General features: G+C 38.0%; 1 protein-coding gene and 1 long non-coding RNA gene across 7 annotated transcripts in view; one reads left to right on the top strand and one right to left on the bottom strand.

Annotated features, from left to right (window-relative positions):
- Window positions 1–18817, bottom strand: part of PDE4D (phosphodiesterase 4D) — a 1594380-nt gene that overhangs the window by 1550769 nt on the left and 24794 nt on the right. For 2 of the 3 annotated variants that reach the window (XM_078365477.1, XM_078365476.1), the window contains exon 1: window positions 10526–10654. The exons of the other annotated variant lie outside the window; for it this stretch is intronic. The gene's annotated coding sequence lies outside the window, so the exon portion shown is untranslated. Of the gene's footprint in view, window positions 1–10525; window positions 10655–18817 lie in introns of those variants that run through there. 3 annotated transcript variants of the gene reach the window in all.
- LOC100407995 (uncharacterized) overlaps window positions 10762–18817 on the top strand; it is a 56985-nt gene continuing 48929 nt past the window's right edge. For 2 of the 4 annotated variants that reach the window (XR_008479854.2, XR_008479852.2), the window contains exon 1: window positions 10762–11005. This is a non-coding gene — a long non-coding RNA (uncharacterized LOC100407995). Of the gene's footprint in view, window positions 11006–12034; window positions 12134–12233; window positions 12431–12522; window positions 13852–18817 lie in introns of those variants that run through there. The other 2 variants (XR_618015.5, XR_001910354.4) reach the window with 2 other exon arrangements.

Raw genomic sequence — 18817 nt, 5'->3', positions numbered from 1 at the left:
AAGTGTGTAAGTAAATAAACAAACTTTTAATTTTAGCCTTTAACAAGTTACTCCCTGACCGAGCTTTAAAAACAGTGCTCAAAAGTAACCAGGTAAGTTGAGCAAAATTTTTCTGTTTGTCGGTTTGGTTTTATGCAGTATGTAAAAGTTTAATTTCCAAAAGGGAGGCTGTCAAGGTGGAGGTAAAAAAGTGGAATGACTTCTGGTAGATTGAGTGTATTAATGGCCCGACTCAAGGCCTTCCTATATATGCACACTTTGACTCATAACTTTACAATCCTCCACTTAGACTCTGAGTTCTACCCCAAACTGCTTTGGCCAGTGGGGTGTTAGCAAATGTGACACACACAGAGACTTGAAAAGTGCATGTGTGTTGCCAACTGCCCTACACAATTGGACTTGCCCATGCTTAGACCCCAGACCCCACCATGAAAACCTGCCTGAACTAGCCTGCTGAAGGGCTATGAGAGACGTGGGAAGGAGCTTCGACTTTACCCAGGAAGGTCATCTTGGGCTGCTAGCTAACTCCTAATGCATGAGTAAGGCTTGCTAAAATAATCAGAATCTGCTTAGATAAGCAGAATTCTCGAGCCAGCTGGTAGACTCATGAAAATCTTCAATGTTTATCCTTTTAAGACACTATGTTTTGGAACTATTTGTTATACAACCATAGCTAACTGACTCAACTTGGATAATTCCCTTCAAATAACAAAGAGCACTAAGAGAGGAAGTTGAGGGGGTCTCCTTAAATTCAAATTCAAGATCATAATTTTAAAAACTTTTCTCTAAAAGTCTAAAGCATTTAAAAAACAAATTAAGCCAAAAAGTTCAGAATTTTCTTGTTAAATCTTTTAAATAATTTGAAAACAATATTATGAGAAAATATATTTAATATAATTGTAATCCCATGCTGAACCATTAGCATCCCCTTAAATTCTAAAAATGGGGTGATTTTTTTACAAGTATAAAAAAACTTACACTGAGTAGGCTGTTGGGTTTTCTTTGTGGCCTTCGGGAAAAATAAAATGGAGTCACATACATTCACTTCATCCTTCAGTACTTCTACTCTAGCCTCATCACAGGGGACTTTTCATTTCCACAGCACTACAGTCTATTTTCATTAAAGGGAACTATTCCTTCCTTCATCTTTAAAAAGTTACCTACCTTCTTGTATACATACCAGATTCACTTACAGAACTATAGCTAAATGAAACCAGCAACTATTTGCTTCTAGTCATGCTTTTGTATTGGCATAAGCACTACCTCTTTCCCCTCCAAGCTTATGTTTTCTTTTTTCTTTGCGTATTTCCCAGGAGCTCTGCAGTAAAGCACAAACTTTCACATTAGAGAAGTGAATAATAAGGCCGACACCAGAGGAGTACATATGCTGTTTGAAGAACCTTTCTCACCCAGCCTCCTTCACGCTTGCAGACTCATATCCAGTGCAGTTGACAGCTTTAGTTCTTGCAGAATCTATTGTACATTCTGTTCCATAAACATAGACATTTTTGTATGAGAAGAAAGTGACCCAAATTGAGAACATTATTAAAGACACAAGTAATAATACGCACTTGTAGAGCCTTCTCGTAGGCAGAGTCTCATTTGCTCCTCCTTGTGTGGCAAGCATAGCCCGGATTCCTACCTCTGTTTAACACACAAGGAAACTGAGGCTGGCAGTGGCAATGTAACTTCCCTGATGATTCTCCTTTGTAAAGTGACTGAGTCAGGATTCAAACCCAAGTTCAAGATCCTTTTCTGTATACTATGCTCCTAAATCTTACAGTGGTGGGGAGGGGGAAAGTTTTCACGTAAGAAAAAAGGACAACAGACATATTTACATTTACTTTGAATAATTGCATGAAGAAAAGGATCTACCGACTGGTGGTATCTCTAGATCATTCTACAGCACACAGCTGAAAGATGCATAATTTTATATAGTGTTATATACTAATCACAGTAGAGCAACAAATACTGAAATGAAGACTCCCAAACAACTTTGCTTGACAATCACAGCTTCACCACCTCTTAATATTCACAATGTACTATTGTGGGCTGTTTGTTCTTTATCCAACATAGCCTACTGCAATAAATTCTTGTTTATCCAAAATATATTTAAGGGATATAGTCCTGCAAATAATTGAATAGGCAGGTTAGTCGAGACTACTAAATTTAGCAACATCTCATTTATTTTCAGTTTCTCTGTCCAGTTTTAAAGCTCTAGAACAGGGTTTGGTAAACTCTTTGGTAAAAGATCAGATACTAAATACTTTAGGTTATACAGGCCACATGGGCTCTGCAGCAACTATGCAACTCTGCCCTTACAGTGTCTGAAAGCAGCAGTAGATGATACGTAAACAAATGAGCATGGCTGTGTTCCAATAAAACTTTATTTACAAAAAACAGATTTGGCCCACAGGAAGTAGTAGTTTGCCAACCTTTGCTCTAAAACATAACCCTCACCCAGAAGGAAAAAATTCAGTCATGTTTTATTTACTCTTAGGAGAGAACTGACACCCTGAATGACACCTATTCCCTCATTTGATATGTAGTTTTTAGAAACTAGGCTGTTTTCTTGCTTATAGCCTATAGCAAAACAGGAGCAGGGATTTTAAAGCAAGGGTGCTAGTATAGGCCAGTAGACTGAAGTCCAAAGCCCTAGAATATCGCCAGAGGACTGAAGCAGTAGAGCAATCTGGGCTAGTTAGTTCAGGCGCAAACACTCCCTAAACCCTTCTTGTCGTCTTAATCATCTCAGTATCGCCTCAATCAGTATCATCAAAGAAGATTCCATTTCACCTCTCTAAAACGGAAGCATTACATTTTACGTATATTATTGTACTTAATCTCCACAACAACTGAACCAGGTAGGTACTATTATTGTCCCATTTTCCAGATAATTAAATGGAGATACATGGAGATTAATTAATTTGTCCAGAGAAATTCAGGTACAAAGTGGTAGAGCTGGAATTTGAACCCAGGCAATCTGGCTCCAGAGACCACAGAGTTATAGGTTGTTGCAAAAGTAATAGCAGTTTTTGCCACGTTAATGACAAAAACCGCAATTATTTTTGCACCAACCTTTCTCAACAATAATTGCTATACTATGCTGAGGCATTACTTTATATCCATATGTGGACTGCCTTAGTTCAAAGACTAGAAATTTTAATAAATATACTTAAAATCTCTCTTAAATAGAATATAATCTTCAGCTTCTAAAAACTGAAACATGTCAGTGTTTTTCAATGCCTCAGAATAAAGAATGCAAGTGCTTATTATTATTGTTCAGTTTCACCAAACTAAGAAGATTGCTCGGATGTTAGATTGAGTATATTTTACTCTTTCAGTGTTGTATTTAAAATTGTTTTTGGAATGAACCAGGGAAATAAACAACAAGTAAATGGAGTTATGGGAAAATTCTTTTCAGGCATTCCTAGTCTAATCAGATAAATATGAGAATGTTACATGAGTTAGTGTTCTATTTTTTAGGTCAGGATATTAAGATTAAAATGGTTTCTATTTGTTGTCTTTATTTCTTAAATAGCTTTATTGTAAATTTAGTTTATATGGAGGAAAGTAATTTAGTTGTTTAAATTGCTCAGGTTATGACTGGCTTAACACCCAACAAAAATATTTGAACCTAATATACCCAAGGTAAAGGACTATAATTGGTTTGACAGATCCATGACTTTTATTGAAACCTGATGTTTTATTACAAGAAAACAGATTTGGGGAGACTTTTTAAATAGAATAATCTGAAAAAAAAATGAGTAATCAACTGTGTTCTTTTTATTTGTGATATAAATACTTTTGTTGGTCCCTAGAAGTTCAGAGTGGGGAAAAATCTTTTAGCTTCTAAAAAATAGAGAAGCCACAAACCAAGCTTATGTTAATTGCACCAAGCTTATATTAGTTGCATGCAAGAAAAAATTTCTCCGAAACCTACTTGTACACTTATAGCAGTTTTCCCCAACAAAAGGTTAGCATTTACTGCAAAGTTTATAAAATATCCAAGGAACTATGGGGAATGGATAAATTTTGATTAGCCATTTCATCTTCATTGACAATTTTTCATTTTCTCCCCACCTTTTTATAAAACTACAAAGCAAGGAATTCAAATACCTGACATAGAAGAGGACAGGTGAGGTAGAGAAAAATATCCCAGGAAACTTTTTCACTATGAGACATAAGTATTAAATCACAGCAATCTCTATAATTACAACGTTCAGTGATATTTTAATAGCTTTGGAAATTTTTTAACATATGGATCAAGAATTTAAAAGTAAAATCATTTTTCTAATTTCTTCCAGATGGTAAATATTATATTTTTTCATTACCTTATTGGTTACGAGGCATAGATTCTACATAGACATACTGAAGAACAAGAAGGAAAGAAAAGAGAAAAATGGTATGGCATGAATTGCTTAGTTGATCATTGTTGTGGACTGAATGTTTACATCTCCCCAAAATGCATATGCTGAGATCTAATTCCCAATCTGATGATGTTTGGAGATGGTGTCTTTGGGAGGTAATTAGGTCATGAAAGTGAAGCCACCGGGAATGGGATTTGTGCCTTTATAAGAAGAGGCCAGAGAATTAGCTCAGTCTCTTTCTACCATGTGAAGATACTAGAAGTCAGCCACCTGCAACATAAAGACTGCCCTCATCAGAACTTGATCAGGCTGCCACACCAATCTCAGAATTCCAGCCTCCAGAACTGTAAAAAAGTAAATGAAAGTCTGTTGTTTATAAGCCACCCAGTCAATGATACTTTATTAACAGCAGCCTGAACTAAGACAATCACCAAACCAACTTTCTATTCTTTCCAGATACAAATAGGAGTAAAGCTCCAGCTTCCCCTTCACTATGTGGGGCCATGTGACAAAGCCCTGGCCAGTAGAAGGTGAGCAGCCTTCTATGAGTTTTCTCCTTTGCCAAGGCACAGGGACCAGGAAGCTGGTCATGACAACAAGGTGATAAGAGTGGAGTCACAAGAACACCACTTGAATGAATGAGAAGAATCTGCCCATAAGAATACTAACTTTAGGCTTTGATTGAGTGAAAAATAAACTCTTCAGTTAAGTCAACAAGATTTCAGATTTTGTATGTTATAGCAGCTAACATTACCAAAACTAACATGCAGAAGCTAATAAGGATATCTAAAGATCTGGAAATATATTTCCTGGAATGGTGCAACTTAATTCCTTTCTTGTTGATTTTAGATTTTAGATCATCATTGTATATCTTAGATGTTATTCACATATCTTCTATTAAATATGATGTTTGTAGATAATTGTCCTAGCTGCATAATATATAGATGCTATAAGTTTTGTTTTTGCAATTTTTAGTAGCAATATATATTGTCAGAACATCCTGAACTGAAAGGGCAGAGATCTGGATTCCAATTGCAGGTACTTGAAGTTCCTGTCTCAGACCTACTCTGTATGAAACTTAAACCTGATAACATCTTGGTTCCACCATTTCTTTGTAAAATATGGTGACTGAACTAATTAAGGTTGGAGACTCTATAAACTTTTATAAGAAAATTTCTATATTTCTTTTTTGAGGGTGGGTGGAAGATAGGGCCTCACTCTGTTGCCCATCCAACCTGGAATGCTGTGTTGCAATCATGGCTCACTGCAGCCTGGACCTGCCAGGCTTGAGTGATCCTCCCACCTCAGCATCCCAAGTAGCTGGGACCACAGACGCGAGCCACCATGCCCAGCTAGGAAAATTAATAATTTCTATCCAGTACTTTCTGTATATATGACAGATATTAACATAGTAAGTATTTTGAGGAGAAGAGTGGCAACCTCATAAATAACCCTTCTCCTTTGAGAATTATCCTAAAAGTTCTGCAAACACAAAATAAATGTCTACTAGGTTAAAAGCTCCTTGAGGAAACCATGTCTTGTTCATCTTTGTGTTTCTAGCACCTAACTCCTGATCTTTGCTAAATAAATAAAATCTTATTGAGAAGTTAAAAAAACACATTATTTCACTATAGTTTTAAATTACTGAAGAAGTGTTCTTATCCATGACCAAAGACACAAAAAAGTCAAGTCAATGGTCCTAGAACCAGTTTTCAAATAGTACTACAAATGAAATTGTTTCACTCCTAGAAGTTCACTCACCTCCCTGGGTGAGCTGTGTGAGATAAAAGTGGGAAATAATCCATCCCATTTTAATATATTTTACTTATCATGATTAGTCTATAATTTCATCTGTTTTTTTAAAGAAGGGTTCAACAGGTGAAATGGGTAACTGCTTTAGCCTAACCTATATTGCTATTAGGAAATCATCAAACTTACAACAGCAGTGAGCTCAAACCACTGAAATCTAGGATGCAGCTATGGACATTAATTCCAGAAAGGATAATGATTTTCCAAAGCAGAACCACCTGAAAATCTGGAATTCAAAACTGCTAATTGATCTTTCAAATCATTCGGAAAGTCATTTTGACCATTTTATCCCAGAAATGAAATGACCTACTAGGAGTAAGCATCACCTTAAAAACTAGATGATTATTTCCTTAGCAAAATTAAATAATGAGAGTCAAGACAGGAATTTTAAAAAAAAGCAAGAACATCTGTCAGTCTAAATTTCCTAACGCACTTTTTCCTGTGAGGAAAATATGTCCTCCAAAACTTCGTCACTGGCAGTTCTAAATGTAGGCTGTGAAGGAATGCTTATCTAACTATTGGCTTAGTGCTATATCTAAGTGGAAAGAAAATTACAGCACAAGCTTAACCATCAAGAACATTCATCCTGTTTGAGAGAAGCAGACATAGCTTAGAAAGTTAGTCAATCTAATCAATGATATATCTGACATTTTCCATTTTAAACATTGAAAATTTGCAAAATTTTTATTAATCTGCTGATAATTGTTACAATATGTAACATTTATATGACATGTGGAGGTTTTTGAAATATGTTCTCACATACAATGCCACATTCATTTATCACAGTGAACCAATTGGTATTTTTAATACTCAAGTAATAGATGGATCAGCATTAAAGCTCCAAAAACCTTCATAACATTAAGACCAAACACGGAAGATTTTCATTGCTTCAAAAGTTTTGTCCATTACTGGGAATATAATGAGCTACAGTCATTATGAGTGTAGTTATACACCACATTACAAATTACATATTACAAAGTTCTTTTAACAAGCACTTTCTCATTGTGATGTGGCTATTCACCAATCCAGAACATTTATCATTATTTTCATTTTACAGACCTGGAGACTGAGGTTTAGAAAACGTTTCGTAGCCTGAGCATGGTCCACTGAATTCATGATTAAGTCACCAAAATATTCTGCTTCTTTAAATCAGAAATTAGAAGAACAGTTACAATTAAATTGGAATCATTGATTGTCTTGAAATTAAATGAAAGCTCCTCCTCCACCAGTGTCTAGCTCCACAAAGGGAGGGACTTAAACAAATCTAAGGCATTTAACTCCTTGGTGGTGAGCTTTTCCTTTGGGAAGGGGAACATTTGTTTCATTTGTTTTGTTGTTTTCTGCTTTTCTAAAAACATGCTCGAGGTAGACAGCAACTCTTTTGAAAACTCCAAGTAAGAATAATTAAATTCCTGGGCAAGATGAAGCAATCAAATCAGTCCTATATATAACACAGGAAAAACGTTGGAAGGAAGAGCAAGTTTTCCAAAAACAAAAGTCGCCAAAAAAAAAAAACCCACTGGAAAATGTAATTCAATCAAGAAATAATATTTTTTTCAGTTTGGATTTATGTCATTACTTCAGTAGGTAGTGTTAATAGTCTCCAAATGCCAGTGTGTATTCATGAACACTTAGCAAGTTCATGATGTGATACATTCCTTTTTGGATACATCTTTTGTCAAATCCATCTGTCTGTGGCAGATATGCATAGTTTTACAGAACCTGATCTGCAAAAGAACTTCCACAGTTAGACAAAAATGGCTTTAGCAAATTGAGAGGAGTGGATAGAAGAAAGATAAACTATTGCTGTTCGGTAGATTTTTTTGCTTTCTTCACCAAGCCTTGCCTCCAGCCCACTGTCCACTGGGCACCTGGTGCCTCTTGACTCCTTTTCGTAAAGCTGTGTTCTTTCACAAGTAAGAGATGTGACTCTGGCATCTCAGGGAGAACTGAAGAGATGGAGGTCCCAGAGGAAAGTACTGATGCAAGATGTAAATACTCCTAGTACACACCCACCAGCATTTCCCTGAGCCTTGCTTTTAAACACCCTCTTAATTCTATAGGCAGCTGATTAATGTTTGATAATTAAGCATTTTTATGTGATTCGTGACACTAAGGGCCCAAGCAAGGTAATATAAATAATCAAGGCCAGAAAAGATGGGGGGAGATGTGAATGCCACACCGAGTGAGCCACATGGACCCAAGGAAAAAGAGGAGCTGAGCTAAAGTCAGAGCTAATTCAGATAAAGTAGCTTCCACTCCACCACTTACCACTCTTAGATGGGCTCCAAACCATTTTGAGGGATGGGATTATATTTCTTTTATAGATGCACTCCTTTCTTCCACTAATACATCAGTTAGGAATGTATAGCTAAGAATGAGCCAACAGTACTATTCGTGTCTATGGCTACAAAAACTCAATAAATCAACTTGCTATTTTGGGTCAATAAATGAATTTATTATACCGTTTCTTCATTAAAGTAAATGTGTTTGTAAAGGAATGCATTGAAATTACATTTTAAAAAATCTATTTTGCATATATTTGGTTGATACAGGAAAGGAGTCTATGTTGGCTACTTACCTTTCTTTTTATAAACTTCATTCATTAGTATGATCTAAAAGGGAGTAATATTTCAGAAAGCAAAAATAATTTTTTTTAGACCAAGTTTCATTTTATTACCCAGGCTGGATTGTGATGGCGTGATCTCGGCTCACCACAACCTCCGCCTGCCAGGTTCAAGCGATTGTCCTGCCTCAACCTCCGGAGTAGCTGGGATTACAGGCATGCGCCACCACGCCCAGCTAATTTTGTATTTTTAGTAGAAACTGGCTTTCTCCATGTTGGTCAGGCTAGTCTTAAGCTCCTGACCTCAGGTGATCCACCTGCCTCAACTTCCCAAAGTCCTGGGATTACAGGCATGAGCCACCGTGCCCAGCCAGCAAAAACATTTATAACAACAAAACTTTGCATTTCCAGTGTGATCTTAACAAGAAATTATGCAAAGCCACAACTAATATTTTTCTCCTACTGGCTAAACCATGCAAGTTGTTTAAATGGGTGCAACCAAAAATAAACTACTAATGTTATTTTTATAGGAACTGGCAAGTAATTACCAACTGTAGCCATTAGAAGTTTATATTTGCCCCAGGAATCTGTGATTTTTAAAACTGTTGTAATGATTTATGTTTGAGAGTGATACATAGCACAAATATATACACTTGTATCTATATGTGTAAAGAGGAAAAATTAGACAAAAAGCAACTTGAAAAACAACCCAAATGTTTTTTTTTTTTTTTTAAATGACCTACCTTTGTGCTGTATTGAGAAAAACTATGAAAATTATTTGGGAGGAAGAAAAACATTTCTAAGCACTGATTTCATAGGCAGAAGTCCTATTATTTTTTATGATAGGCTAGGAGAAATCAACAATGATATAAAAGGAAAAAATGAACTGCTCACATTTACCAGTCTCTACTCAGTGTTAATTCTATTCTGCAGCATATGCTATAGAAGGTAATGAAATGCTGATGTTTTCTAGTTTTTCACATCAATCTGCTCCAGCTTTATCCTAAACCTGTCAGCAGCAGAAGTTACCCCCAGCAATCACACAAACCTAACAACGGCTTCTCTAGTTTAATTTGATCTGTTCCAAACGCAAATTCCAATCCACATACTTTCTTCTATTATGGTTGTGTCTGTGTGTGTTTAATGTACTTTTTATAAGGCTTTTTAAAAAAAGCTCATGGTTTTTTCATTCAGCCCTCTACCACATAAACAGAACCACTGAAGAGCATTTTTGTTCATACAAATATGTTCTAGTTATTCATAGTGTATGTCTTCAGTTGGCTTCAGATTACAGTGAAGAAAAGTATTGCTGCCATCATTTTACATTTCTCCTTTTTCTGTGCTCTATCTGCTGTGTACCCATGTCCCTAAAGCATTTGTTATGATATTTGCTGCTCGCTCTCAGTTTTGGACTGAGATAGTAGGGGAGGGGAAACCTTAAAACTTGCCTGACTCACGAGCTCTCTAAGTCACTGCTTTGATCCCAGCATCCTGCTGGACCTTTGTCACTTTACTGACCCCAAATACAAACAGAGTTAGCAAACGCATCAAACAGCCTCCTTCAAAATGCAGCTTGACTGTGATTCATGGCACAAAGCTGGAATAACCCTGCCAGGTCTTAGAAGCGTTCAGATTCCTCACCTTGAACTTGATACACATAGTACAGCACCTTAAAAACGAATCATCTGCTAGTTCAGTATTTTCTACTTACAATCACTCCCTCCCAGGGCATGTAATTAATTTACTGATCTTAGAAAAAAAAAAAGTCAGGATTACTCACACAGTCTTGAAGATGCAATGTCAGCTATTTAGGACAGAAACATCCAAGGCTGTGTCAGAACTCAATTACGACTACATATGCATTAAGGCAGGAACTGGCAGGCCTCTGGATACGGCAACTAGAGGACTCGTGCCTCTCGTACGCTGGGCTATAATCTATGAAACTGAGCTCCAGAGCCAGCCAATCACTTAGCTCCTCACAACAAGTCTAACTGGCTCTGGAAAGCTGAAAGGGCTGCACTGGAACAACACAGATGAGATATTCTACACATTAATCTACTTATCTGGAATCACTTTGCAGCTAAAGGCCAGAGAAAAATCACAGATTCCTTGTCAGAGGGGAAGAGGAAGGTGATCTGGGGAAAACGCAGCTACACCTGAGCAAGGTCTCTTCCCGGCTTGGCAATCCCAGCTGTGCCAGCGCTACAGGACCCGAGGCGTCCCAGAAACCAAAGGGCAGGCACCGCAGCGAATGCCTGAGGTAATTCTCATCTTTCTATTTCTTTTTAGTAGAATAATGCTGACTGAAAATGATAAGCATGAAGTCGCTGAGGCAACTAGATATGCTTCGATTTTATTTTACCTTTTTCTATTCCAATTGTGTGGAGGATCATTTGTTATTAAGTCTGCGGAGGGGGAGAATTAATGTATCTGAAATAAACTTGAAAACCATCATTTGTGGAGGAAAATAGAGGATGTTCCAGAACAGTTTCAGAGCTACCTTTTCAGATGGGTAAGCTTTTCACCCACCCACAGAAACAAGGGGCAACGGGGCTGAGACAGGGAAGAGAGGGATGAGTTTCAGGAGCACAGTTAAAAGTTTTTTGTTTCTTAAAGAAAATATCTATGCTCAGAGAGAAAATTGGGAAGATAAGTTACTGCCCAGCTCCTCTGGCCTTTGACACTTAGACCACATAAGAATGTTCCCTGGTAGGAGGGTCGGGACAGAGAATCTTAAGAATCCTAAGAGATAATCAATACTGCTCCCCTGCCCCAGGATTTTTTTTGTTTTCTTTTCAATATTAGCCTTATTTCCCATTACATTTTAGTGTTCATTATACCAACTACTTGTTACACCATACACATTTTCAGTTATTAAAGGATCTGTGGAAAACATTTTAAAGTCAAAATTATTAAAGATGCAACTAAAATAAGAAAGAAAAAAATATATGAAACTGACATACACATAACCCAAACACCACACCCCTTAGATACTTAATGTACTTAACCCAATGACAGATCCTCCCAAATCCTCAGCAAATTGTGTTTCTTTAATAAATTTCGTAGCAAGTGTAACATTAGCAACAAAAAACCTTGGCAAAAAACTTGTACATAACTAAATCAATCCATATGCTTTCATAGTGACAATAGAATGTAGACAGTATTTTATTTGTGTTGTTGAACTTATAAGCTCATAAGGGAAGAAGCTGGGAAGAAAAACTTGCTTTGTTTAGTGGTGAAATATAAACAATAACAAAAGAGACATTTATGTACTTTTTGTTGGCTGTAGATAATTGACTGAATTCAACTTGAGATTTGACACCAGAAAGAAAAACATGGCAGTAGATGGAAAACAGAAAAAGTAATCCATTGGCAACTTCCCCCCAGGGTATGTTCTTTGAATTATCCAATCTGTAGCTAGCCAGGGAAGAATATTTCGGTTCCATTTAAATAATTTTTATTTAATTAAACCTTTGTTTATTTGACAGTGTTGCTGCCTTCGGTGACTATGTGAGAATGGAAACTTCTAAGGAAGCCAGGTTGTTAGACTTGTTATTCCCGTTAGTCAAAGATAACATAGATTATTATCCAGACTGAGATGGAAAACAAGTCTTTTACTGAATTTTCAACACTGACTCCCTGATTCTCCATCTCCTTAATAAAATTCCATTAAAATCCCCTTGAATTCCCATGTTCAAATCTCCATTTGTTGACAGACAAGGCCAAGAATACTCTAAACTGAGGCATCTAAGTCATTTCATTTGTATTTTTGTCCAGAAATGTCCCATAGGAAGACTTCACCTCCTGCAACTTTGAAGAAAACTATCTTACTGCCCAAGACAACCACCACCAACCATCCACAAAGTCATTCGAGTTGAAGCTTTCACAGCTTTTGTACATTCTGTGTGTGAACATACAACTGAGTTACACTGTCCCCTGGCTCCCTGACCCTTACAAACCCTGGCTCCCTGCAAGTTTTGTTTGACTCAACTTCAAGCTGTTCATCTGTTAGTAAGTAATATTCACTCCAAAACACATTCATGATGAGAAATTTCCAAGAGACCAGCACTGCCTTCCCCTCCTATAATCATAATAATCATGATAACCTGAAACATGTTACTGGGACTTGACATTTTTCTGGGGATTGAAATACACTTATACTTGGAGCTGTCACATAGCAGGGGCAACCTCACCCTGAAACAAAGGAAATCATGTCTCATTATTATCCACCCTGAGCCACCATAATATGCTGTGTACATTTATTTACATTACCCTGTGCAAAACAAAGCAATGGAAGAGGAAACTAAAAAATATACATATTAATAGCATTGTCTTCTTTTGCCTAAAATTATTAATGTACCATGTCAGAGTCCGCTTCCTGCAGGCATCATTCTCAATTCATCAAGACTTGTATTAGCAGGTTCTGGCTAGAGAGACTATCTCCAGTTATCACAATCGATTAATGTTTTCTGGGGATCACATCAGGTAGTGTCTAAGAAGTTCATGGTACACAAGGGTCACCCAAATAGCTGAGTGCAGTCTCTGCTCATATTTCCTTAATCTCAACCCCGCAAACAAGAATTAAGATGATGCTAATAAAAGAAAAATTGCTTAAGAAAGTAAACCTTTTTCTGAAGCAAGCACTGTCAGCAACTCTCAAATATTAGAGCAACTATGGTAAACTGAAAAGTGTTTCAAAATCTGGGCCAAGAATGATTTCTAGATCCATAAGCTAATTTGTCTGTCTTGCTATTTACGTAAGCTAAAAAAGTCACTCATGAGTAAACTATAGAAAACATTCAGACCCATCATGTTAACATGTCAAAGCAACTAAGACTGGCAGGGCATTACCTCCTCTCCAGGTGGCATGGACAAATAGCCCCATTATTTTCATAGTGCCAGCCTCTACCTAAGGAAACCTTAGATCTCGGAATGAGTTTCCTGGTAGGGAACTGCTGAGTTTCAATGCTGACAGTTGGAGCCAGTGCCTTGTAGAGTAAACTGAAATAAAAATAGTTGCTTTTTAAAATGTCAGCAGGAAGGCCTGCCTCACCTTAACAAACCAAAAAAAAAGTTTTAATTCAAATTAAAAATCGTGATACTAGAGATGGGAGTGTGTGGTCACTATAAGGATAAAGCTCATGTTCTTGGTTCAGATGGCAAAATATTTTATCTGGACAAATGGACCTCAAATTAAAATTTGCTCTTGGCACAGGGGGGACATTTTTTGTTGTATTTTGTTGTGGTTGTTATTGTTTAAATCAGTCTCTCCTAAGGTCATAAATATGAAATGATACTAATAATGCATGTGAGAGAATTCTAAAATATATTACACTTAAAATTAACATAAACCATCAACCTTTGGTACTCATACATTGTGGTCAAAACTCTTCTAGGTAATGAGACCTGAACAGAAGAATCTATTGATTTGTGGTCTTGCTCTGTGTCTAAGTTTCTCAAAAGCATTAGGGCAATGACATATACAAAAACTGGCAACTACATTTAATAGGAAAAATGTGTGGAATGCATTCTTAATATTTGATGCTATAACCACTTCTTTGCTTCAAACTACATGTAAAGCAGTATAACATGGTGGTTGGAAGAAACTCTGGAGTCAGGCTACGTGGGTTCAGATCCCAGCTCTGACTCTTAATTGTTGGACCTTGAGCAAGCTACTTAACAGCATTATGCCTCTGTTTCCTCCTATATAAAAGGGTGCCACATAGGGTAACTACCGCTTAGGCTGGTGCGAAGATTAAATGGACAAATACATGCTGAGAACTAAGTCTATTAGATAGTGACTTCTCAGTAAAAGAAAACTGTCAGCTAGGCATGGTGGTTAGCCCCTATAATCCTAGCTTTTCAGAAGGCCAAGGCGGGAGGATCACTTGAGTCCAGGAGTTTAAGACCAGCCTGGGCAACATAGCAAGACCCCATCTCTGGAAAAAGTATAAATAAATAAATAAATAGTTGGGCATGATAGCACACACCTGTAGTCCCAGCTACTTGGGAGGCTGAGGTGGGAGGATGATTTGAGTCCAGGAGTTGGAGTCTGCAGTGAGCTATGGTTGTGTCATTGCACCCAGCCTCGGTGATGGAGTGAGATCCTGTCTCAAAGAAAACATTTTAAAAACGAAAGTAAATAAAATTGTCATTTTTGTTAGGATTAAGCTTGCAGCAATAAACATACACAATATCAAAACTGAAGGTGAATTAATGTACTGCCAGATGTGGCAAAATGTGTCTAGTAACATCACATATTGCATTTCAACTAATATTTGTAAGTAAGATTTTGCCTTAAGGCCTATAAAGTAACAGCACAGTGAGGTATGTCGGTCACTGGTAATTATCAGTTTTTGCCTGGTCTCATTTGGCACCTTTAACCCTGCCCTGCTTTTTGCTGTGTCATGCAAGGAAAACTAATCCAGAGTGTGACACAGAAGGGGTAACTGTAGTAGACATGATTCATATGATAGTTGGTATAAAGTTTAGACTAGTTTAGAGATTCCTGCATGAGGGGAAAAAAATAATGGAAGTCATTAATCTTCAGTCATGGTAACCTAACCAAAAGAGATTTGAAGGAGGAAAAAAAAGAGGGTTACCTATCATGCACAGCTATGCTGATTATCCAAAATACATGAACCATGTCTGGAATTCATGCTGAATTCTCAGCTTAAATATGAGCTAATGTTGAAGCGAATTGTATTTTCTCCTCCCATTGCTGAGAAATTTCTCAGAGCAAGAAAATATTAACTGAGTCTTATGCTCACTAAGAAGCAGCAGAAGAAAGAACAGAGTCTGCTTGGCGAAGGAACAGCCACCCTAGAGAAGGAGTATGGACTTCTATACACAATCATTCATTCATTCATTCACTACTTATGTGTGGTCTTCGTCCTTATCTCCTCCCACTGTCACATGAACACCCACCTGCTGCACCTACCTGCTTCCTATTCCTGAGAGCCCCAGCTCACACACAGCCATTTTTCTGCAAATGCAGCCCCTCTAACTGCACACCCTTCCCCAGCACCCACCAGGAAGACCAAGAAAAATGAGTTCCTTCACTGGAAACCCCTTCCCAGCCACCTCCTCTCCAGGGAAGATGTTTACTCCCTGCTGAGCAAATTAATGAATTGGTACCCATATAAATTAGCACTAGAGGACAAATAAACATTGGAAAAATTGAGGGATATTTTCAGTTTAACAAAAACAATGCTGTAAAATTGAAATATAGATTAAAATTCCAATAAAGTCAAATGTTGAGGCTTATTGGACCCACAGGCAAACTCTTGGCTACCGTTGGGAATCATCTCTGGTCCTTCTCAACATATTGATAAAGAAATGCAGAGGAGCCCGTGTCCCTAGAAATGATTGTGTATTTGAAATCTTTGCATGGAGTCTGGCAAGGAGTTGAATGACCTAGCTAAGTCTCACTTATTGTAATTATCCTGCTCCTGACAGAAGAATGCATTGGGGGTAGGGGGTATCTCAGACTCAGAGATGGGTAATTATCTGCCTCTTCCCCCTCTGCTGGTGCAGCTACAGAATCCGACATAAGGATTCCCTCCCAGAGCCCCTTGTGCCACTGAATCTCACCACCGGCAGCACTGCTGCAGTGCAGTCCTGTGGCTGTGGGACAGCTCCTCAGTACTGGACATTCACTAAGAGGAAAATGATGGAAGAGGCTGGAGAATTTCAGGAAACAGTGTATTCTGGAAGACAGCCCTCAGAATTGTGAGACAGGTCCAGTTTGTCTTTAGAGCCTTTCTTACTCCTCCCCCAAAAAATAGTCTCCCTGGGGTCCCCAGTTTCTTCTTTGTGGCCCACAGAGGGTCCTATCCTCCCTCCCATCAAGTAAATCTTTTTGTGTGCCATCCCCAGACCAGCAGATTAAACCAGTGTGTGAAAATATGAGTAAATGTTCCTGCTATCTTCCAAGGGGCATTTCATTTCAATAGGGGTTTTCTAGAACTAAACTGAGAACCAGAGAAATAACCACCAATGAACATTTCAGGCCTCATGAAGCATGACAACAAAGACAGAAGGTATGCAGGCCTTTCTGCGCCCTAGGGAATCACACCCACATATCAGCTACCTTCCCCTCTCAGAAGTGGGCCGGCCCTATTTGCACAGCCCTCGGCCAAGGAAAAGGCCAAGCATTCCCTTCTCCATGCAAGGTCACCATCATGATTATACAACCTGTACAACACCTGTAAGTCCCACCTCCATGGCCCCTGAGTCTTTCTCTCTACCTGCAGAGCACAGGCCGCCACTAAGCAAGGAAAGGGTTCTCACTTATTTAACCCTCCCAAATAGATATAAATATCACACATAGTGCCTCAAAAGCAATTTGTAATTACCAGCAACTAAAAGAGATATGAGTTGCTCTATATCTTACAGTCCATAATACTTTGTCTAACTTTTATCATGAGAATTTGCACACAGAAATCAGAGGAATGGAAAGAAAGCAGATTACACAGAGTCACACTTGTACTAGGAAATCACACAATGGCTCTTGAATATCATGTGCATAAGGGTGACCCAAGGCACCTGCTAAAATGGTAGATCCCTGGCTCCCACTATAGAATGCTGATCCCATGGCTCTAGAATAGAATCTAGGAATCTGCCTTTTCATTGCCCATGCCCACCACCGCCCATCAATGTTTGAAGCCAGTGATCTATGGACCACACCTTGAGAATCTTTGAGATAATACATGCAGACTACTTAACAGAAAGCCTGGTACAAGTCGTCAGTGCTTACTAGCTAGCATTATTACCAATCAGAATCAATCCCAACTTCATAGACTCTATTTAGACTTAACTTTTGCTAAGTGAAAAATGTACATGGGTGCAGCAGTATGGTAGCAAGCCAGGAGTTGTTCTAGTGCAGGAAGAGAAATAAGAAGGATACAGTATGTGTCCTTCTAATAATCATTTAACCACTAATGAAATCTCTTGAGTCCTAATTATGCCCTATTCCACAGTTTCGACAGCTCTGAAAAGATTACACAGGGATATCTGAAATAATTATGGACCAGAAATTCCCAACGTAAAAACAACTCGAAATATTGCCATTTTCATTTTTCTGCCTCAGACATGGAAAGCAAAACAGGGCTATTTCTTTGGTAAAGCAAAGCAGGCCCCAAGTGAACAGGGAGTTTCAGAATGGCTGAGTCCACCAACTTGGGCACAATATCAGAGAACCGAATCCCAAACTTGACTGGCTGTTGTGCTCCTGTGAGTCTTGTCTATTTCCTTTTGCTGTTAATGTGGGCCCTCTGCAAATGGTTGGAGCTGAGTATGTCTACTTACCACTTGGGCTCACTCCTCACCATAAATGGGATGGCCCTTCAGGAAATCTTCTGTTTGCTTTACATGCTCCTGAGTATAGGACAAAGCGCTGCTGTTTAAGGACATAAACAACAAAAGCTTTGTTCTCCCAAACCGAGAGTGAAACTGTAGCTCTATCCAAAATCACTTGGTCTTAAACTGCCTAAGGATGACAAGAATGAAATATTATTTTAGGCTGCCCATCAGCATCCGTCACTCAATCTCCTCTCTTGGCTTCAGAAAACAATGACTCAGTATGGCCTTTTTCTGACACACTGCAGCCTTAGGAAAATACTGTTCCACATATTTGGAACTAGAGCTCTCTCTGCATTAAAATAAGTGGAAATTATTCAAAAGCCCATTATCTTTCTCTCTTTGAACCCTGGGCATAGGGACACAGCTAATGAAAGAAAAAAAGGAAACTGTGTAGGACCAAAAAAAAAAAAATCAAAATACTTCTTTTTAAACAGGTGCTTGATGTGCATTTTATTGCTTGATTCTCACAATAACCTCTAAGACTTTGCTATTATCTCCATTTTCACCGAGTGAGAAAGGTTAAATAATTTCTCTAAGGACATAGAGTTGATAGGTGGGAGTGGAAAGAGTTAAATAGCAAAGGGAGTAAAGGTAGCCTGAAATTCTAATTGTTAAGATTTAAATGAACAACCTCCAATATTTCTAATAATATAACTGTATAGAAAAGTGACCATTGTGTTTCACAACCTGTTTTGTACCATTAAATAAT

This window comes from Callithrix jacchus, chromosome 2 (genome assembly GCF_049354715.1).
Source record: "Callithrix jacchus isolate 240 chromosome 2, calJac240_pri, whole genome shotgun sequence".
NCBI classification, from domain to species: Eukaryota; Metazoa; Chordata; class Mammalia; order Primates; family Cebidae; genus Callithrix; species Callithrix jacchus.
Note: the sequence above shows the minus strand (reverse complement) of the source record. Positions and strands in the feature narration are given on the sequence as shown.